Raw genomic sequence first — 22,286 nt, forward strand, 5'->3', positions numbered from 1 at the left:
TTGTATTGGCTGGTGACATGTTTAGGCTTCCATGTGATTGGGGAGCAGTTCAGATAACCACTTTAAATATTTCACTAACACAGTAGTAATATTTAAAATAAATATTTTAAAAGTATACTGTGATAGTGCTGTTTATCATACTCACACTTTTTTATTTTTAATAAAATTTGTCTTCTGAGGATATGTCATCAAGAGCTCTCCCTAGAATATTATCATTTGTAACAGATGCTTCTGAATAGTTTATTTCTATTTATACTAGTAGCCACGGAGTCATGGTAACCTGGGGAAGTGCAAAAGCAAAACATATTTTTCTTTTGAGGACATAAGGGTAAGCCACAGAAAAAATTGTCGGGCGCCCTTCGAGTTCTCTGTCTCCTGAAGTAATGAATTCGTCACCCAGAGGGGCATGAATATTCCCAGCAGGTGAAGCTTCCCTGGTTGTCTGGGAGGTTTAATTCTCAGATATTGACCGTTCGGAGTGACTGTGAAATGCCACCTCCCGTCTTCGTGCCTATGGTGTGGTTGTGAGCACCATTCTCCCTTCTGGTCGTCTGCTTTTTTGAAAGAGAAAAAATGGAGACAAAGTCCGAATTTTAGCATGATGCCTAGAGTCTATTTCCATTAATATTTCATAATTACTGAGAGAGAGCCTCTTATGAATTTTCAGGTGTGTGCTTCCAATTCATTTTTTTTCCCATTTACATAAAAAGTCGATTGGAACACGAGTCTTTGTCGCTGCCTTAGTGGAATCTTCTCATGGGATTTCTCACAGAGATGTCTGTGCTCGAAACCAAACTTAGATCAAAAAATATACAGAAGGTTCTGCAAAATATCATGGGAGTGGTCCAGCTCATAGTGTATTCCTGTCACACAGAGAATTCTTTTCCAGCTAGTCTGACTCGTGGCCCAGCATCTGCTCTCCTGGGAACTGTAGAAAGTGTACAACATTTAGATTTGTACCTTCATACAACTTAATGAATCTCTTTCCTACAACTTAAATCCATTGAAAAAATGAAGGTAAAATGTTTGAATAGTCTTTTTTTTAGAAAGAGGGGGCCGTACAGCGCAGTGGATAAAAGTAGAGATGACAGAGCCAGACCTACTGTGCATGTGACATCAAGTCCATTTCCTAAGGGCTCTGAGAATCAATCGTGTCATCCACCAAACAGATGACAGCAGTACCTCCTTCATACAGGTGCGAGGAGTACATGAGATGATACACAGAGAAGCCAGCACAGTGTCTGGCATATAAATTATAGCTATTTCATTATTCAGAGGTTTTCTGAATTCAGGTAATTTGGTCTCAAAAATTATTCTATGGAAATACAAACTCTGGATGTGCCTCAGCAGAAAGGCGTAGTTTAAGTCATGATGCAACAGTTCTGCTGCAAAGAGGGACTCTGGTTCAAAACTGGAGAAGTCTGTCTTGTAAGAATGGTCCATGTTCCTTCCCGGAAGGCTGACTTCAGGCAGAGACGTTGAGGACAGGTCCCTCTGTGGGGAGGCCAAGCAGCTCTCCACGTGACACTCGAACTCAGGCACCAGCTTCATCTGCTGTAACAAAAGGATAGTGAGGCAGGCCATGTGCCAGGAAGGAAAGCCCCTTCCGGTATTGTTCTATTTCACTGCCCGAGCCATCATTTCATTTACCTCCGTCTTATGTTTGGGCAGGTTCACATGTGGCACTTTTACAGCCTGTGTGGGAAGCTAATTAATAATAATTCAGATAAAGTGAGTGCTTTTCTTTTGGCAAGGGCATTGTGGATCAATTTTAGTCGAATGTGTTCAGTTCTGTTGGAATAATAAACTCTTTCACAGTATTAGAGATACTGTAAAATTCACATACTTTGTACAACCTGAATGGGATTAAAGACAGGCAACTAATCTCCCCTGCATTTTCTTATTGGGAGAAAGAGATTTTTAAACATAGTTTTGTACAATTTTAAAATTATTTAGAAACTCACGTCCCATTTGGCGTGTAAGAGATTTCCGTCCCAACTAAATTCAAAGTGTTACTAAAACGCCCTAAATGTGCAATCGATTTATCAAAGCCAAATTTAATTACCTTTTTCATTAACTTTGCATCTTAGAAGTTGCGTTGGATCTAATCCCACTTGACCCAGTGATGTAAGACAGTTATTAATGTCCCCATTTGATAGATACGGAAACTGAGAGATGGAAAAGTTAAGGGTCTTACCCAGTTACCCAGTTAGTGTCAGGATCAGATAGAAGCCAAGGCTCCTACCTCATAGTCCCAATAATATTTCATCATATATAAAGGCTTTCCAGGTGATACAAGCCATAACTATGCCTTTCATCTATCCATTTATGGATATGTCTCCTTTTTTTTTCTGTTGGCCCAATGAAGAGAGCAATTTAGCAACATCAAACCACTAGCACAGCTAGAAATTGGTCATGGTGGGAGTATTTACACTATGGAAATTAGCAATAGATAGGTATCTGCCTATATGCCATCATGATAACCAAGGCAACTACATAGATATTCTAGAAATCTACCACAATGATTCTGATTTGGCAGGTGCTATTGTAGATTCCGAGTTAGTATGCTTGGGATAAAACCCCCAGATCTGTATTATATACATACATATATAAAATTTAATTTATAATATTTATAGTACAAATTTTAAAATTTTAAATTGAGTATCATTCAAAATTCAAAAGGGACAAGAGTAGATATAATAAACATTTTCTCTCCCACCTCTTCCTCTCATCAGTTGCCTTCCATGGAAGTAACCAATATTATCTTTGTATTCTTCCAGAGCTGTTTTATTCACATACAGTCAAGACATATTTAAGTATTTTCTCATACTTTACACAAATGTGGATCATTTTAAACAAGCTCTACAGGTGATTCTGGTACAGCTAATCTTCAAATGATCAGTCAAATCCTCTGGAAAGAATGCTAACTCTTCTGGAACTCAGGAATTCCTCGTGGTAATCTCAAACAGTGGTACTCAAATTTCAGTGTGCATCAGATTTACCTGCAGGGCTTGTTAAAACACAGATTGCTGGGCCCCCTACCTTGAGACAACTCATCTAAGGCAATATTTATTAAGTTCTGTACTCTTAGCTTAAGTCAACTGCCTTCCCCAAATACATCACAAGGGGCCATAAAAACAGCAGTATGTGGTCCTTATAGGTTGCAGGCACTATTCTAAGCACTTTACATATATTAAACTTGTTGAAGCCTGTGACAATACTATGAGGTAAATACTGTTATTATCCCATTTTACAGAAGGAAAATTAAAGCAGAAAAGTTAAGTAACTTCCCAACTTCATTCATTCAGGTAGCAGGTGGTAGAACTAGTCTGACTCAAGAACCCACAGGCCTAACCATTAGTCTGTACTGCCTTCCAGTCCTCAAGATGAGGCCTAATAGACACTTGCTCTCAAATCATCAGCACCACATGTGATGAAGAGCCTCTCTAACTTTACTACATAGCTCCCAAATGTGAAAATGTAGTAACACAAAAGAAAAATTAAATATGTATATTTGTAACAGAAATTTTCATTTTAAGACATGCACATAAAATTATATTAGTTTGTCTTGTAATGAATTTGAGAAATTTTCAATTCACTTGCAGCTCTTCAGAAACAATCAGTTTTGTAAAAGGAGGCGCACCAGCATTTTGTACTCAATAACAATTTTTTAAATTTAATTTTTATCTTATATTATAGATGATTTACAATGTTGTGTTAGTTTCAGGCATACAGCAAAGTGACTCAGTTATACATATACATACATCCATTCTTTTTCAGATTCTTTTCCCATATAGGTTATTACAGAATATTGAGTAGAGGTCCCTGTGCTATAGAGTAGGTCCTTGTTGATTATCTATTTTATATATAGTAGTGTGTATATGTTAATCCCAAACTCCTAATTTATCCCTCCCCCCCACCTTTCTCCTTTGGTAACCATAAGTTTGTTTTCAAAGCCCGTGAGTCTGTTTACGTTCTGTAAATAAGTTCATTTGTATCATTTTTTTAGATTCCACATATAAGTGATATCATATGATATTGGTCTTTCTCTGACTTACTTCACTTAGTATGATAATCTCTAGGTCCATCCATGTTGCTGCAAATGGCATTATTTCATTCTTTTTTATGGCTGAGTAATATTCCATTGTATATGTGTACCACATCTTCTTTATCCATTCCTCTGTTGATGGACATTTAGGTTGCTTCCATGTCTTGGCTATTACAAATAGTGCTGCAATGAACATTGGGGTGCATGTATCTTTTCCAATTATGGATTTCTCCAGATATATGCCCAGGAGTGGAATTGCTAGGTCATATGGTAGTTCTATGTTTAGTTTTTTAAGGAACCTTCATACTGTTCGCCATAGTGGTTGTACCAATTTACATTTCCACCAACAGTGAAGGAGAGTTGCCTTTTCTCCACACCCTCTCCAGCATTTATTGTTTCTAGATTGTTTGATGATGGCCATTCTGACCGGTGTGAGATGATATGTCATTGTAGTTTTGATTTGCATTTCTCTGATAATTAGTGATATCGAGCATCTTTTCATGTGCTTTTTGGTCATCTTGTACATCTTCTTGGGAGAAATGTCTATTTAGATCTTCTGCCCATTTTTGGATTGGATTGTTTGTTTTTTTGATATTGAGTTCCATGAGCTGTTTGTGTATTTTGGAGATTAATCCCTTGTCAGTTGCATTGTTTGCAAATGTTTTCTCCCATTCTATGGGTTGTCGTTTTGTTTCGTTTGTGATTTCCTTTGCTGTGCAAAAGCTTTTAAGTTTAATTACATGGCATTTGTTTATTTGTGTTTTTATTTTCATTACTCTAAGAGATGGATCCAAAAAGATATTGCTGCGATTTTTATCATTGTTCTGCCTATGTTTTCCTCTAAGAGTTTTATATCAATAGTATTCAATCTTACATTTAGGTCTTTAATTCATTTTGAATTTATTTTTGTGTATGGTGTTAGAGAATGTTCTAATTTCATTCTTTTACATGTAGCTGTCCAGTTTTCCCAGCACCACTTATTGAAGAGACACTCTTTTCTCCATTGTCTATACTTGCCTCCCTTGTCAGAGATTAATTGACCATAGGTGCATGGGTTTACTTCTGGGCTTTCTATCCTGTTCCACTGATCTATATTTCTGTTTTTGTGCCAGTACCATACTGTTCTGATGACTGTAACTTTGTAGTATACTCTGCAGTCAGGAAGCCTGATTCCTCCAGCACCATTTTTCTTTCTCAGAATTGCTTTGGCTATTCGGGATCTTTGGTGTTTCCATACAAATTGTAAAATTTTTTGTTCTAGTTCTGTGAAAAATGCCATTGGTAATTTGATAGAGATTGCATTGAATCTGTAGATTGCTTTGGGTAGTATAGTCATTTTGACAATATTGATTCTTCCAATCCAAGAACATGGTACATCTTTCCTTCTGTTTGTGTCACCTTCTATTTCTTTCCTCGGCATCTTATAGTTTTCAGAGTACAGGTCTTTTGCCTCCTTAGGTAGGTTTGTTCCTAGGTATTTTATTGTTTTTGTTGCAATGGTAAATGGGATTGTTTCCTTAATTTCTTTTTCTGATCTTTTGTTGTTAGTTTATAGGAATGCAAGAGATTTCTGAGTATTAATTTTGTATCCTGCAACTTTACCAGATTCATTGATGAGCTCTAGTAGTTTTCTGGTAGGATGTTTGAGATTTTCTATGTATAGTATCATGTCATCTGCAAACAGTGATAGTTTTACTTCTTCTTTTGCAACTTGGATTCCTTTTACTTCTTTTTCTTCTCTGACTGCCATGGCTAAAACTTCCAAAACTATGTTGAATAAAAGTGGCAAGAGTGGACATCCTTGTCTCATTCCTGATCTTAGAGGAAATGCTTTCTGCTTTCTACTGTTGAAAATGATGTTAGCTGAGGGTTTGTCATATATGGCCTTTATTATATTGAGGTAGGTTCCCTCTAGGCCCACTTTCTGGAGAGTTTTTTTCATAAATGGGTGTTAAATTTTGTCAAAAGTTTTTCTGCATCTATTGAGATGATCATATGGTTTTTATTCTTCAGTTGGTTAATGTGGTGTATCACACTGATTGATTTGCAGATATTGAAAAATCCTTGCATCCCTGGGATAAATCCCACTTGATCATGGTGTATGATCCTTTTAATGTATTGTTGGATTCAGTTTGCTATTATTTTGCTGAGGATTTTTGCGTCTATGTTCATCAGTGATACTGGCCTATAATTTTCTTCTTTTGTGGTATCTTTGTCTGGCTTTGGTATCAGGGTGATGATGGTGGCCTCATAGAAATAGTTTAGGGGTGTTCCTTCCTCTGCAATTTTTTGGAATAGCTTCAGAAGGATAGGTGTTAACCCTTCTCTAAATGTTTGATAGAATTTGCCTGTGAAGCCACCTGGTCCTGGACTTTTGTTTGTTGGAAGGTTTTTAATCACAGTTGCAATTTCAGTAGTCATGATTGGTCTGTTTATGTTTTCTATTTCTTCCTGGTTCAGTCTTGGAAGATTGCACCTTTCTAAGAATTTGTCTGTTTCTTCTAGGGTGTCCATGTTGTTGGTGTATAGCTGCTTGTAGTAGTCTCATATGATCATTTGTATTTCTGCGGTGTCTATTGTAACTTCTCCTTTTCATTTCTAATTTTATTGATTTGAGTACTCTCCCTTTTTTTTCTTGATGAGTCTTGCTAAAGTTTTATCAATTTTGTTTATCTTTTCAAGGAACCAGTTTCTACTTTCATTGATCTTTTCTATTGTTTTCTTTGTCTCTATTTATTTCTGCTCTGATGTTTATGATTTCTTTCCTTCTACTAGCTTTGGGTTTGGTTGTTCTCTTTTCTCCAGTTGCTTTAGGTGTGAGGTTAGGTTGTTTATTTGAGGTTTTTCTTATTTCCTGAGGTAAAAGTGTATTGCTATAAACTGCCCTCTTAGAACTGCTTTTGCTGCATCCCATAGGTTTTGCATCATCGTGCTTTTGTTTCCTTTCATTTATTTTGTGATTTGATGACTATCTTTAGTGTTGTGTTTCAATTGCTTTTTCGTTTTTGTGTGTATATCTATTGTAGATTTTCAGCTTGTGATTACTATGAGGTTTTGATATAGGTTATATATATAGATATAGATATAGATACATAGTTTTAAGTTGCCAGTCTCTTAATTTCAAATGCATTTCCAATATCCTGCGTTTGTGCTCTCCTCTTCTCACAATTTCTGGTTTTGATATCATATTTGTGGTGTGGATGATTTCCTACCTTTACTGTATGTTTGCCTTTACCATTGAGCTTTCCTATTTGTAATTTTGTTTCTAGTTGTGGCCTTTTCTTTTCCACCTAGAGAAGTTCCTTTAGGATTTGTTGTAAAGCTGGTTTGGTGGTGCTGAATTTTCTTAGTTTTTGCTTGTCTGTAAAGCTTTTGATTTCTCCGTCAAGTCTGAATGAGAGTCTTGCTGGGTAGAGTAATCTTGGTTGTAGGTTTTTCCCTTTCATCACTTTAAAAATATCCTGCCACTCCCTTCTGGCCTGCAGAGTTTCTGCTGAAAAATCAGCTGATAACCTTATGGGGATTCCCTTAGTATGTTATTTGTTGCTTTTCCCTTGTTGTTTTAGTATTTTCTCTTTGTCTTTAATTGTTGTCCATTTGATTAATAGGTGTCTTGGCATGTTCCTCCTTGGTATGTTCCTCCTTGGTTTTTATCTTGTATGGGAATCTCTGTGCTTCCTGGACTTGAGTGTTTCCTTTCCCATGTTAGGAAAGTTTTTGGCTACAATCCCTTCCAGTATTTACTCAGGTCCTTTCTCTCTCTCTTCTCCTTCTGGGACCCCTATAATGTGAATGTTGTTGTGTTTAATGTTGTCCTAGAGGTCTCTGAGACTGTCCTCATTTCTTTTTATTCTTTTTTCTCTATTCTGTTCCACGGCAGTGATTTCCACCATTCTGTCTTCCAGGTCACTTATCCGTTCTTCTGCCTCATTTACTCTGCTATTGATTCCTTCTAGTGTATTTTTCATTTCATTTATTGTATTGTTCATCTCCTTTTGTTTGTTCTGTAAACCTTCTAGCTCATTGTTAAACATTTCTTGTATCTTCTCAGTCCGTGCCTCCATTCTTTTTCCGAAATCTTGGATCATCTTTTTTATCATTACTCTGAATTCTTTTTCAGGTAGATTGCCTATCTGCACTTCACTTAGTTGTTCTTCTGGGGTTTCATCTTGTTCCTTCATCTAGAATGTATTTCTCTGCTATCTATCTCATTTTGTCTAACTTTCTGTGTTTGTGGTTTCCATTCTGCAGGCGCAGAACTGTAGTTCCCCTTGTTTCTGATGTCTGCCCCCTGATGGGTAAGGTTGGTCCAGGGGCTTGTGCAAGCTTCCTAGTGGGAATGATTGGTGCCTACCCCCTGGTGGGTGGAGCTGGCTGTTGTCCCTCTAGTGGGCAGAGCCATGTCAAGTGGTGTGTTTAGAGGTGGCTGTGGGCTCGGGACAACTTTAGGCAGCCCGTCTGCTGGTAGGTGAGGCTGTGTCCCCACCCTGTTGGTTGTTTTGCCTGAAGCGGCCCAACACTGGAACCCACAGGCTGTTGGGAAGGGCCAGGTCTCAGTGCCAAAATGGAGACCTCTGGGAGAACTCCCAATGATTAATATTCCCTGGGGCCTCTGCCGCCAGTGTCCAGTGAGCCACAGCCATCCCCTGCCTCCCCAGGAGACCCTCCAAGACCCACAGGTAGGTCTGGCCTAGGTTCCTATGGAGTCACTGCTTTGCCCTGAGGCCCAGTGCATATGAAACTTGTGTGCACCCTCCATGAGTGGAGTCTCTGCTTCCCCCAGTCCTGTGGAGTTCCTGCACTCAAGCCGCACTTGCCTTCAAAGCTAAATGCTCTGGGAGTTCCTCTTCCCTATGCCAGACCCCCAGGCTGGGGAGCCCAACATGGGGCTCAGAACTCTCCTGTGGGAGAACTTCTGTGATATAGTTGTTTTCCAGTTTGTGGGTCACCCACATGGTGGGTTTGGGATTTGATTTTCTCATGAAAGCACCCCTCCTACCATCTCATTATGGCTTCTCCTTTGTCTTTGGATGTAGAATATCTTTTTTGGTAGGTTCTAGTCTTTTTTTGTTGATGGTTTGTTCAGCAGTTAGTTGTGACTTTGGTGTTTTCGTGAGAGGAGGTGAGCTCAAGTCCTTCTACTCTGCCATCTTGTCTCTCCACCCTCCAGTCAATAACAATTTTTTTAAATACAGGGAATTTGTTACCATATTTGATCACATAAAGTTTATATACAAAATTATGTATGATATATAAAATACTGCCCTAGTTAATATATATGAAGTTATTTAATTCAAAGTGGTAGGTTTCAGTTACTATGTGTGTTGGATCCAAATTGTACCAGTTTTGCAAGAGTCAATTGATAAATTTTCACAAAAAATTATCAATATGCTGATATAAATATGCTGATATCATGTCAGGTAAAGATGGGCTTTAGTGGGAGTATTTACACCACAGAAATCAGTAATGGCTAGAAAACAGAGGACTTTTTTCTTTTGGAAAACTGGCTGTTAAACATTTACCAGCACACCACTATTCCAGCAGGTCAGGTATCCTGAACCAAACACACACATTTTCCTTAAAGGGCACTTTTAAAAAGAAAGATATTAAAAAAAAAAAAAAAAAAAAAAAAAAAGAAAGCTATTTTAAATAGTATGTTACTAAGACTGGCACATTAAGTAGAGAGTTAATCACAGTATTGACTTCTTAACTCTAATCACTGAATTCTTGCCAGTAACCAAAAATGTGGATTAGACACACAGAATTTATCTCTCATCCCTTTGCTATTATCTAAATAATTATTTCTGTAGTCAGAGTCCCCAAAGCTAAACCCATGATGAAGAAAAAGTGTCCCCAGGTCTTTATTCTTATAGTCCTAGAATGCAAATCAGAAGTCTAGATATTTAATAACTTCTCTGGCAACAAAATGAAGTATGTTGAGTGTGTCTGGGGCAGATTTGATAAGTTATCCCAGTGTTTCTAAATCTCCCATCTTTGACTCTTATAGCAAATATTTCCAAAAAACAAGTAGCATTTTGGGATTTTCTAGCATTAAATAGGCTTGGAATTCCCCAATTAGGCTGAGAATAGTATTCATATATTTCTCCTATTGACTCTTTTTACCCCTAAAGTGATAAGAAATTAACTTTCTCTTCACTCACCTTAATGATGGCTGCAGTTTCAACTTTTGAGTAAATCAAATGCATTTAATGATATTTTAATTACCTACTCCCTGTTTGTGAAACCCAACTATCAATGGTCAAAAATTACATTCAGTAAACAGGAAGAATAGTGCTTTTACTCTGGGAACTTTTACTGTTCTGATAATCCCTGAATAAAAGCATGCAATACTATGTGGCAAGGAACACAGTCATGGTGACTGGCCTTGTGTGGATGGTGTTACAGGTTTGTCAGGGACTTTCCCGTTATCCCAATAAATAGTACCTGCAGGCCTTTGGTGACTTAATAGGAAGCTGACTCTGCCTTCTGTTTCCATGCATTCCTATCCTTCTACAAAACTACACAGGTTCCCCCAGCACTCAAAACCCACCCAAAAGCTTTCTCTAGAGACCTGTGATGACTCCTAATAAAAGAGTGCAGAGAAATAAAAGGTTTTCAATTGGAGCTGTTGACCTCAATCCCAGGAAGACTGTAAAGGGACCCAGATGGCGTTGTCGCAGAGGATAGCAGCTCGGAGTAGCCTCTCTCCTGCATCCCCAACATAGCAGCCTGGGACCTTCATTTTCACTGGTCCAGAAAATACAAAGTCAGTGCTCTCATCTGGAATACCCCAAAATTTCTACTTGGATGAAAGACAGTAAGGCCTTTTATTCTTTAAATTGGCCTCGCTGGTGAAGAGATTGTAGATTGGTGGTGGTGGTGTGCCACATTCAAATCCCAAGGTTTCCATCACTGGACAGGTCAGTGTTATCCCAGACTCTGTACAGTGGAGCATTGACTTGTTCAGGACAGGTTGTTAGCGGACTCTGCGGAGGATTTTTGAGAAGATAGAGAAAGGAGGATTAGGATGAAGAGGGGAAACTTTCCCTTGTTAAACAAACTTGAAGAAAGCCTTTCTCGTGTCCCAGGTTTCCTAAACATTGCTATTCTCTTCAGACAATTTTATCTAATTAACATCTATTTTTCACTTCTTTATGCAGTAATCAGAGTTCAATTACCAGAACCCAGCTGCTGATGCTAAAAAGTACTGGAAAATTATATTCATACAATAAATCCTTAGATGCCCTCACCATCTCCTAAACCAAGACAAAAGAGTTTGATTATTCAACTTTCTTCTCTTTCTTTTACCTACATACCTTCATTCCCCTTTTATAAATCTTTCTGTGACTTTTGTTCCATTCCAGGACCCATTATTGAAGTCCCATGGGGAAAGTGTCAAAGAAAAGAACAAAAACAAACATGAACACTAACATTGAAGTTTCCATCTAAGGATAGTAAAGGACTTAAATATGTACATATTCTAATATTTTTTATTTGTCTTTAAGGAATCAAACTAAATTTGAAGAGCATTTTATCTAAAGTTAATATTCATGTGTCTATTTGCTACAGAGAATTTTATTCTCCAGAGGAAAAATGTTGTCCTCAGTTTGCACATTCTTTAAGTGTTAGCTTTATAAGAGATGTGGTCTTTGAAATCCTTCCCAAAAGGTCTTATAAACAAACTTGACATATGATTAATTAAATGGTTAATTATTTTGATAATGATGAATTCTTGAAAGGTCAAATTTCTAATTCCATCAAATTATTTTTTTGTGTGCAGGAGGTCACATTTTATAATACTTTGGCCACCTTACGTCTTTGTTTGAATACGATGGGAAAGAGGTAAGGGAGAGTAGGAAGAAAGGAGGAAGATGGAATGAGAAAAAGAAAGAAAGAAGGAAAAATGGAGGGAGGGAGGACTAAAGAAAGATAGGGAAGAGAAAAGAAAGAGAGCTTGTGACTTTATATGATTGATGATGTGAAAAATACAGTTAAACAGTCTTGTTATATAGAACTTGGAGTATGACTTTGCTACTTTAAGTAAAATGAGGAGAGAACCAAGATTTGGTAACGGCTTCCTATCTGCCAACTACTCTATGTACTTAATTTATTTAAAAATCTCAACCGATAGTTGAAAGGTAGAGATATTATCCTTGACATTATGAAACTGAGACTCCCTGAGTTTACGTGCCATGGTTAACATACTTCTCCCCAGTTGCAAGATTGGGCATTGGAGTCAGGTAAGATTGTCCAAAATTTCCTATTCCCTTTCCATGTCAGCTATTTTCATGATGTGTCTGTTTCCATAGCATACCATTATGCCTGATTTCTTGATAACTGGTTGCCAATTCCAAGTCTTTGAACGTGGCTTTCCATTATAACATTTTTGATAGAAAATAGCACAGTCCACTGTACAAATTTCTCACACTGGAGTTCAGAACAAGGACTGAGAGTCAAAGGCAATATTTCCTCAGGTTTAATAGAAGTCAAAAGCATCGCTCTTCCCAGAGCAAAAACAGAACACAAAAATCAATGTTGTTTACTTAGGGTAACTTCTTACTGTTCCAGTCCCCTGGCTGTAAAGATAGCGTAGCCCTCAAAAGTCAGGAGAATTTGCTCAGTTCTAACCCCAGACCACTTACTTAATCTTAGACAACTTTTTCCTAAAACTAGACCAATCAATTAAGATCAAAAGATATATTTTTCGTCATATTGATGTTGAAAGAACTCAGTTTTGAGATCAGCATCCAGGGGAAGAATAGTTGTAACAGAACCCCTGAACCAAGGGAAACACCAGCCTGTGACCATCAGGAGGGAAATCTACATGCTCCCGGGATAGTGGCCAAATGCCTCCTTTGACTGGGACAGTTCATGTTTTTTACCTGTTGCCCAGAATATTATGAATAGTGCACCCACCCCTTCACAGGAGTGTCCCAGTTTGGGTGGTATCCTCTATGGTCACTCTACCTGTATAAAACCTAGAGCACCAGAGTGGACACAGGTGTACCTCCCCCCAACCTTGGGTTTTGCCATGCTGAGAACATGGGGCCTTAGAAAAGCTAAGACCAATTATATAATAAATGCTGCTTATGTGATTCATAAAATATGTTGAAAAATAGCAGTTCTTTGTTTCTCTGCTATGGCAGACCTACATTTTTTCAAAGATGGGCAGAGGAAGCCCAGCTAGGCTTTGGAGTCAATGACAGAGCTGGGTTAGAATCCTTGCCCTGCCACTTGCTACAAGAATGGCCTTGACCTGGCTGCTCAGCTCTCCCTAAGGCTCAATTGCATATTCTACCAAGAGAATAGGAATAATACCACCTACCACCCAGGGTTGTTTTTACCAGTGTCACTAGGGCTTTAGAACCACAGAGACCTTAGTTTAAATATCACTTGTACCACTTCTTTGCTGCGCCACCTTGGATGAGTAAATTTAACCTAGAGACTCAGTTTTCTTGTCTATAGAAAATGGTAACAAGAACAGTTCTTATCTCAGAGGGAGGTTATTTTGACAACTAAATAATATAATGCATATAAAATAAGCATCTAATAAATATTTTAATTGTCATCATTTTGAAATGTAATATGGGGAGATACTTAAGGCCTATAAATTGTTAAAATTGCCTTTTCTCTGGACCCACATTATTAGGTACTAACTGGCCTAGTTTAAATCACAGTGGTCTTATCTGAAAACCAAATTAAGATTTCACCTGGTTTTAAATAGTCAACCAAAGGTTCACATAAACATAATCTATGAATTATACCCCTGAATTGGCTGATTTAAAACCTTGAATGACATTACTTTCCATGAAACAAATTTAGAATTTGTAGAATTATTTCCTTATGTATGCTGTTTTATACTCTCTGAGCTCTTTCATACCTTATCTGTTTTTCACCTTCATTTTCAGTCATAAAAAAAAATCTCAGTTTGCTGAGCCATTTATTGGTTTTCTTTCGACACAGTTTATCCAAATGAAGATAATTGGCATGTATATTGCATAAAGGTAAACATAATATTTAAGATGTGATTCCCTATGATTCCAGAAATGTTTACCAAAATATAAATAAACTGGCAAACAAACATATGTAAGCCTCCTTAATATGTGTATATATCTATAGCTAGATACACACATGTATCCATGATGTATATATAGTGTCTTAAACATAAATAATATGTATGTGTAATCTCCAAGGAGACACACAGATACCAACTCAATCTAAAACACACACATGTATATATGTATATATAAACTAAGTTCTCAGCCCTGTGTATATATTTTCAATGGAAAGAAATAAACAAGAAATTGAGTTGTGATTTCTCTGATCCCTCATTAGAAATAACTCAGTTGAAGGATGGAGTATTCATGAATACTCTATCAACAGCAACTGATGCCAAGCAATAAGATGAAAATAGATGCCCAGGGCTTCAACAGAGAGGAGAGGGTATTAGAGGAAGGAGATGCGAGTTAGAGAATGTTGAGAGTGTAGACAGAGGGCTTGAGTGCACGTCCCTATTCCAGCGTTTGTCAGGTATCTGACTCTGAAATCATCCTTTCTGCCTCATTGCTCCTACAGCATTCTAACTGAAATATCGGAAGTGAAAAGCTTGTTGCCTATTTCCCAAAGTGTGGGATGCATTCCAATGCGATCCTCTGATTTTAGCAGGTACAAAAAGTTGAGTAACCCTGAATTAATGAGGATAAAGTTATTCCCTTTTGAGTTTACTGTCAATCTTCTGATTACAAGGAAGAGGAAGACTCGGTTTTAAGACCTCTCCAACCCTGACCATTGTCCCAAATGGAGATGCGGTCTCTGGCTCAGAGCCTTGGAAGATAAGAAATTTTAGCTAGAATGTAATATTATTTTGTTTCCATTATTTATGTTTTTAAAATTATTTCCCATTTACTACTTTCCATCCTGGTTTTCCATTTAAAATTGTATGGTAAATTTTTACTTTTAGGGTATTTAGGTTTTAAAAATGAGTTGATTTAAATAATAGTGCACATAACACACTGATTTAACAAAACTCATGCTATGGTAACAAAGGACTGGCATCTGGAAACATTGTGCTCTGGTTCTTAGGACCTGTTAATAAAGGGTTACCATGCTTTGGGCAAGATACCGTGTTGAGCACAAGATTTTCCTTCAGGACACAAATAGGCACATTCATGTATGAAAAGAGCTACTGCACAGATCACATGGTCTGAGGCTTATGTGTAGTTCCCTTTCTAGCATCTATGACTTGAGTCCTTTTCCACTGACTTACCCTAGATTTGTGGTTTGGAGGCACCATGGTTGAGAACTGCTATTCCATTAAGGTCCTTGGATGTCAACTCAAAGAGCATCGATTCTAGGAGAGAAGATACGACATGTACATACATAATATATGGTAAGAAATCATAAGGTAGTTATAGAGCACTATAACATTGACAGGGAAAATAGAAGGAGTAACCAAAAAGGGGACCTGCCTTCTTTCCTAACTTGATAATGTGGCCGATTAAGTAAAAGCTATAGCAGTTCATGTCTATATATCAGTTATCCACTAGAACAGAGGCTTGCTGTGATTGAATTTCAAAAGGCTTTCATTATATTTTTATGTTCTGTTCATTTTTTCAAAGGAATGTAATGCACGTTGAAAACATTTTTTAAACAAAAACAAATAAACAAAAAAATCCCACAATTGATTGACTGTTGCTACAAGTAATGGGTATTTATTCTGACACTTAACATTTTGGTGTATTTCTTTTCAATCTTTTGTTTGATGCATAAGGCTATTTTCCTATAATTATATTCATAGTATAGATACAAATTTATATCCTACTTTTTTTACTTAACATTTTTACATGTAAAAATTTTCCAAGTTATTAAATATCTCTTATAACCATGATTTTAATTCCTGCATAATAATCAATCAGTTTAAGGAGATGAATTACAGATAATGTAATTATTTCTCCATGACTGGACATTGTTTTATGTAATATTTTAACATATTAAATAATGTAGTAAAATGCATCTTTGTTTAAAGTTGTAATTTGATTCTAATTTGGGAAAACTGAATCATTAATTTGTTTACTGGACAGTTTCCCTACTAGACTATTAACTGTTTGAGAACAAGAATTGTATTAACTCTATGTCCCCAGCTCTCTGCCTTGAACATACAAGGTACTTATAATGTGTTTATTGAGTTGAATTGAATTATACTTTCTTTTTGGGTAGTTTCCCACTCTTTTCTGGAGGAAATTCAAGCAATCATTTGGCAGCCATCAGTTGCTAAAATAAAGTCCTCAAGTATCTACTAAAGTTAGAGGCAAAAATCTATTAAAAGTGCCTTGAGATATAAAAATTACATGTTCTTGCTTAGCTTTTTTGCTTTATAGCTTTAAAATAAAAGCTTCATTTGCCTTCATTTTCTCATCTACAAAGTAGCTAGAAAAATGATAAAATTCCTATCACCCAGGAATCTAATAATGACTTAGTTACACCTAGTTGTACTAATTAGCCTTAGTTATACTTAGTATACTTAGTTAAGTCATTATTAGTATGACTTAGTATTCTTAACAGAATAGGCACGTAAATGGAAATATTAGATGCAACTCTCTATCTGGCAAAGATGGTTATATCAATAAGCACCAAATTTAAACCTTCATGTGGAGAGATATGATTGTATTTATTTCTCCAATATGTAAAACAAAAAAACAGCTGAATGTAAAATTCCGTCAATAATATTTTAGATAGATGATAATTTTCCAGATGCCTAAATCCCTTCTGGAATAACTTATAAATAAACAATAGAAGCTTAAAATATAACCATGCGTATAGATTGATACTTTCTATCTATATATTGTCAGAGAATAGCTAGCTACTTACCAAGCCTATTTTCTCTTCCTCACAGGCACGTAGCTAAACTTCATTTCCCAGCCTCCCATGCATAGGTGTACCCACATGACTGAGTTCTGGCGAATGAAATAACAGCAAAAATTACGAGTGCTATTGTCAGGTCTGGTTCATGAAAACCTCTTATCCATAATCCTCTTTGTCTTTCTCCATCTGGAAAGGCAAAGACTTGAAAGAAAGCTCTAGAAGAGTGTGGAGCCACAAAATACACAGGCACAAGTCCCTCGGTGTTTTCTTGAAACAGAACTAATAAACTACTGGTTTAAGCCACTGAGATTAGGGCTTATCTGTTACAAAAGCTGGAAGAAATTTATATTTGTTCATTTCCAGAGTGTTCCTCATGGGATTTAAAACAGCTATCTTGTCTGAACAGCTTTTAAAAAGTCTAGGTGTCAGTCAGAATGGCCATCATCAAAAAATCTACAAACAATAAATGCTGGAGAGGGTGTGGAGAAAAGGGAACCCTCTTGCACTGTTGGTGGGAATGTAAATTGATAGAGCCACTACAGAGAACAGTATGGAGGTTCCTTAAAAAACTAAAAATAGAACTACCATACGACCCAGCAATCCCACTAGTGGGCATATACCCTGAGAAAACCATAATTCAAAAAGACACATGCACCCCAATGTTCATTGCAGCTCTATTTACAATAGCCAGGATATGGAAGCAACCTAAGTGTCCATCAACAGATGAATGGATAAAGAAGATGTGGCACATATATACAATGGAATATTACTCAGCCATACAAAGAAACGAAACTGAGTTATTTATAGTAAGGTGGATGGACCTAGAGTCTGTCATACAGAGTGAAGTAAGTCAGAAAGAGAAAAACAAATACCGTATGCTAACACATATATATGGAGTGTAAAAAAAAAAAAGAAAAATGGTTCTAAAGAACCTAGGGGCAGGACAGGAATAAAGACTCAGATGTAGAGAATGGACTTGAGGACACAGGGAGGGGGAAGGATAAGCTGAGATGAAGTGAGAGAGTGGCATGGACATATATACACTACCAAATGTAAAATAGATAGCTAGTGGGAAGCAGCTGCATAACACAGGGAGATCAACTCAGTGCTTTGTGACCACCTAAATGGGTGGGATAGGGAGGGTGGGAGGGAGACACAAGAGGGAGGAGATATGGGGATATAGCTGATTCACTTTGTTATAAAGCAGAAACTAACACACCATTGTAAAGCAATTATACTCCAATAAAGATGTTAAAAAAAAAAAAATGTCTAGGTGTTGTCAGCACCAACTAATTAAAATCAGGTAATCTCCAGAGAGATTCCCCTCCATTTATGATACCCACACTTGAAAAAGTCCAGTTTTTCATAGAATAATCGATAAGATTCAAGAATCTGAAAGGGAAACTACTTAACAGAATTCTTCTCCATTTGATCTCATTTTCCCAAGTAAAATTTAATAATCTTATGAAAGAGAGAAGTGGTCCTCTGTGGTCACACATTTCATAGAGATTGGCCTGGCTGGATCTTGAGGACTGAGTAATTACCACAGAAAGGCAGCCAACCTTTTCTTCACTCCATAGTGAGGTACTTATTTTAGAGCTTTTCCTAACTCTATCATCAGAGGGGTTTAAGTAACTTATTAATAGGGATTTTTGCCCAGGGTTGTGGTTACCTCAGTTTTCTCATTTGTAATATGAAATACTTAACAGACATTAATATCTACCTTAATAAACTAATCCAGTGCTTCCAGATCGCCTGTCCCTGAAAGTGACTATTTAATCAGGAAAGGTTGTAAGTACTCCCTTCAATGGAGATTTTAGATGTCTAGGAGATATCATTTGTAATATTTCCTTTCTCTAAATAATAATGATAATAATAATATTAGTTAACATGTATGGAGATCCGACTTCATATACACTCTCACGTTTTATTCTCACAATAACCCAGTAGGTTAGTTACAATTACTCCCATTTTAGAGGTAAGAAAACTGACACTAAGAAAGGGCTAAGATTTAAACACATTTTTATTGTTGCATACCTATGCTTTTAGCCATTACCTTATACTGCCTTACAGATTTGGAGCACTACATAATATATTTGTGAGGCCATCAGGCATCTTAAGCCAACTACCCTATATTTAATAATATTAATTTCAAAGAGACACATCTCAAAGCTAGACAAAAACCATTTTCATCTGTAAAAGATTTAAGTAGAACAGGCATATTCTGTATGTCCAAATATTTCTATGTAGGCCAAAAGGAGACTCAGAACTATAGTAGAAGAGCAAATGATTTGCATTTCAAAGAGATCAAAATAAACACAAGAACAGAGGGCGCTCCAGTTTCAGGAAAGATTAAACAGAAACTACTAATTAATGACTTAGGACAAGCTTTACTAATTGTTTACTAGTCACTTGAATACAAAATGAACTCATGTTTTGAAGTAGATACAGTCCAGTGGAAAGCTGTTTCAGAACCATGAAAAAAGATACCAAAGTATAGCTCAGAGGGAAGATGAGGGAATTTTATGTTTTTCTCTTTTTTTTTAGAAAGCATTACTATTAAAAAAATTTTTTTAATAGTTATAGTTGCTATCATCTATTTGAGATGAATTTTATTTAGTGAAAATGTATGAGAAAGGATGGAAGAAGTACAGGGTAAATGGTAAGAACTCTGCCTTTGAAGTAAAAAATGCACAGAAATACTGGCTCCATTACTGACTAGGGCTATATAATCTTAGGTAAATGACTCACAGGCAAGAAGGGTACTTCCACCTTCTCCTCAAGTCAAGAGGTAAGTGCTTCAACAGGCTTTGTGGAATCCTTCAGAGTCTTCCACTGTAGTTAAGGGCACACCATGACTTCAGTCTGACTTCTTCCTGGGAAATCTAAAGAACAATTGTTAAGCTAGATAGCCTCTCTGTGGCACAGAAAAGGAAGTTGCTGCTGTATTGGGATTTTTCTACATTGGTGGCGGTTTTTACTGGGCAAATGAGTTTTTCCCATGCCAAATGAGGGCAACATGCATGAGAAAGCCAGTAAGGACGGTGTCTTAGGTCCTCTACTATAATGCCATGTAGGAGGATAATGGGACCTCAGCAAACATTAGCTGGAGGTGAATATTCCTGGGGACTGTGGGATGACTACTCAACAAACCAGAATAGAGAATGACTCATCCAGGTCAAGGGAACTACGAATGAGATATCCCTTTATTGTGGCTCCCAAGGAGCCCCAGAAATTGCCACATAAAAGGGATCAGCTTTAAAATCTACAAGTCCCAGAGAACATTAAGTTATCTATGATGGTTCTAGTTAAATAAGAACTTTCCTGATCTCCTTACCCCTTCTGAATTAACTATAAAGGGAAAACAGAGGGTAAAATTTAAGATGCTATGTGACGACATCCATGAGTCCTGCTTGTTCAGTTTACTAGTTGTATGATCATTTCACATAAATTTCATTGCATTAAATCACATTAACAGCTAATTTTCATACAGATAGAATCTCACATTATCTATATAGACTATAAATCAAATGATAATTGCAAGCATCTAACAGTCTCTATCCAAGTAACTCAAGATCAAAATGCTATCTTTGGCTATTTACAGAATTGGTCATCTGCATATGATTAATTGAGAGGTATCTACAATGGTGGATAGCTGTTTACCTACCTGCAAGAGCCACTAAGTAATTTTATCATTACATTTGTGAGTTTTGTTTTAAAAATATAAGACACATCAGATGCCTTCCAAACCTGGCTTTCATGTTGGCTGTTTCCATTTCCCCCTTGAATGTTAAAGAAGAGTCTTGATATTGAAAGTTTCCCTTTCCTCCCTATCAAAAATGAGTAGAGAGAAAAAGGTAAAAATACAATACTTTGGAGGGTAATTAGGGATCACATAGAAGGATATTTTTTATTTTGCAGAAAAACAGTTCAAGTCCAATGTTTCCTGCCAGGTCAGGGACTTTGGGGTTCAATCTCAAGTTCACTCAGGTCCTTCAAAGAACTTAGGTAACCCTGGTGACTTTCAAGACTTATACTAAAATTGATTTCTCTTGGTTTTCAAACGTCTTATACAACTTTCACAACTCTTCAGTATCTGATTTGGGCACAGACCAGTATTTATGAATTTGTGGTTTTAGAAACCTGGAAGTTACCATCTCAGACATATTTTGGACACTTTTTTTCATTAAATCCTCTACTTTCTTTTCTTCCCCACCTTACCTCCCTCATCACCCACATCTCTCCATTTGGGAAACAGATTTACTGGAAATAAATAAACAAATGAACCTATCATTTGGTAGTGTGAAGGTTTAAAGAGATTTCTGTGCTATCCATTTATTGTTTTGTGCCCTTGTTCAGTTGCCAGTCAGAAAACTAAATTAATCATAGAATTCCCAGGCTAAGAAATTTATCATTACCTTATCAATCATCAAAGCAGCTGTTTCTCTTCTAAGCTTTCTTTTTAAACAACATACAACCACCATAACCTCTTTCTTTTCTTTCTTATGTTTCTTTTTGTTTTTTTAAATGATGGCTGTTCTAAACTCTCCTTTTCTCTTTATCACTGTATCATCCTTTTGAGGATTTCCTTCTCCAGTATCTTCCAAATCTGTCCTCAGAGGAAATCCATGTCTTCTTTGCCATGCCTTCTGACAGATACTGTTTCAACAAACCAAACCATTATCCCATTAAAAATTTACAATAATGGCAGCTATTTATGTGCTAGTCACCTTACATACACCATCTTTAATCCTCATATTTATCCGGCTTTATTACCACAAATTAACATAGAAGATAACGAGAATCACTGATGGTATCAGCTTACCCATGTCCCACGTCTAACAAATGTCAAACTCAGAATTTGAGCCACGTATTTGTGTCCAAATATTGTTTCTATTTTTTCCATTGCTTCCTTAAGTCCTTTAGGTTTTTTTGTTTGTTTGTTTCATACTTTAATAGAATGAGTTGTAAAATACACTCAGCACACAAAAAGTTGAAGTATGAAAATATCCAACTTCATACACTAGGTTTAAAAACGTACTCATCATTGCACCTGAGAGTCCCTTTGATCAGAATTAATAGAAAGGCCTTAGTCGGCTTCCTATGGATTTTAGTTTCCAGCTTTATTCTTAATGAAATGAAGTTCATCTTTTCAAACCGTGGTCACAGTCAGACATTAAGAGAAAGCTTTGATTACAAGACTTCCGCTGACAGTGGAAGCTAAATGGAGTCAGCAGTTTGCCCTTCTAGACTAAAACGAAGAAATATTGTGATGAGAATAATAAAGCACAACCTTCCTACACAGTTTCCAAACCACATCAAAGAACTATGATGAGATATGGCCCCATATTATCTACTTCTGCTTAGCTGAAAGACA

At 36.8% G+C, this 22,286-nt stretch overlaps 1 protein-coding gene and 1 long non-coding RNA gene across 5 annotated transcripts in view; one reads left to right on the plus strand and one right to left on the minus strand.

Annotated features, from left to right (window-relative positions):
* LINGO2 (leucine rich repeat and Ig domain containing 2) overlaps window positions 1–22,286 on the plus strand; it is a 1,205,266-nt gene that overhangs the window by 1,173,564 nt on the left and 9,416 nt on the right. The gene's annotated exons all lie outside the window — the stretch shown is intronic.
* LOC132367022 (uncharacterized) lies at window positions 1,400–20,740 on the minus strand. The gene is made up of 5 exons (XR_009503641.1): window positions 20,660–20,740; window positions 19,661–19,794; window positions 16,916–17,001; window positions 15,315–15,398; window positions 1,400–1,554 (listed from the first exon to the last, which is right to left on the minus strand). It is a non-coding gene; the product is annotated as an uncharacterized LOC132367022 (long non-coding RNA).

This window comes from Balaenoptera ricei, chromosome 6 (assembly GCF_028023285.1).
Source record: "Balaenoptera ricei isolate mBalRic1 chromosome 6, mBalRic1.hap2, whole genome shotgun sequence".
NCBI classification, from domain to species: domain Eukaryota; kingdom Metazoa; phylum Chordata; class Mammalia; order Artiodactyla; family Balaenopteridae; genus Balaenoptera; species Balaenoptera ricei.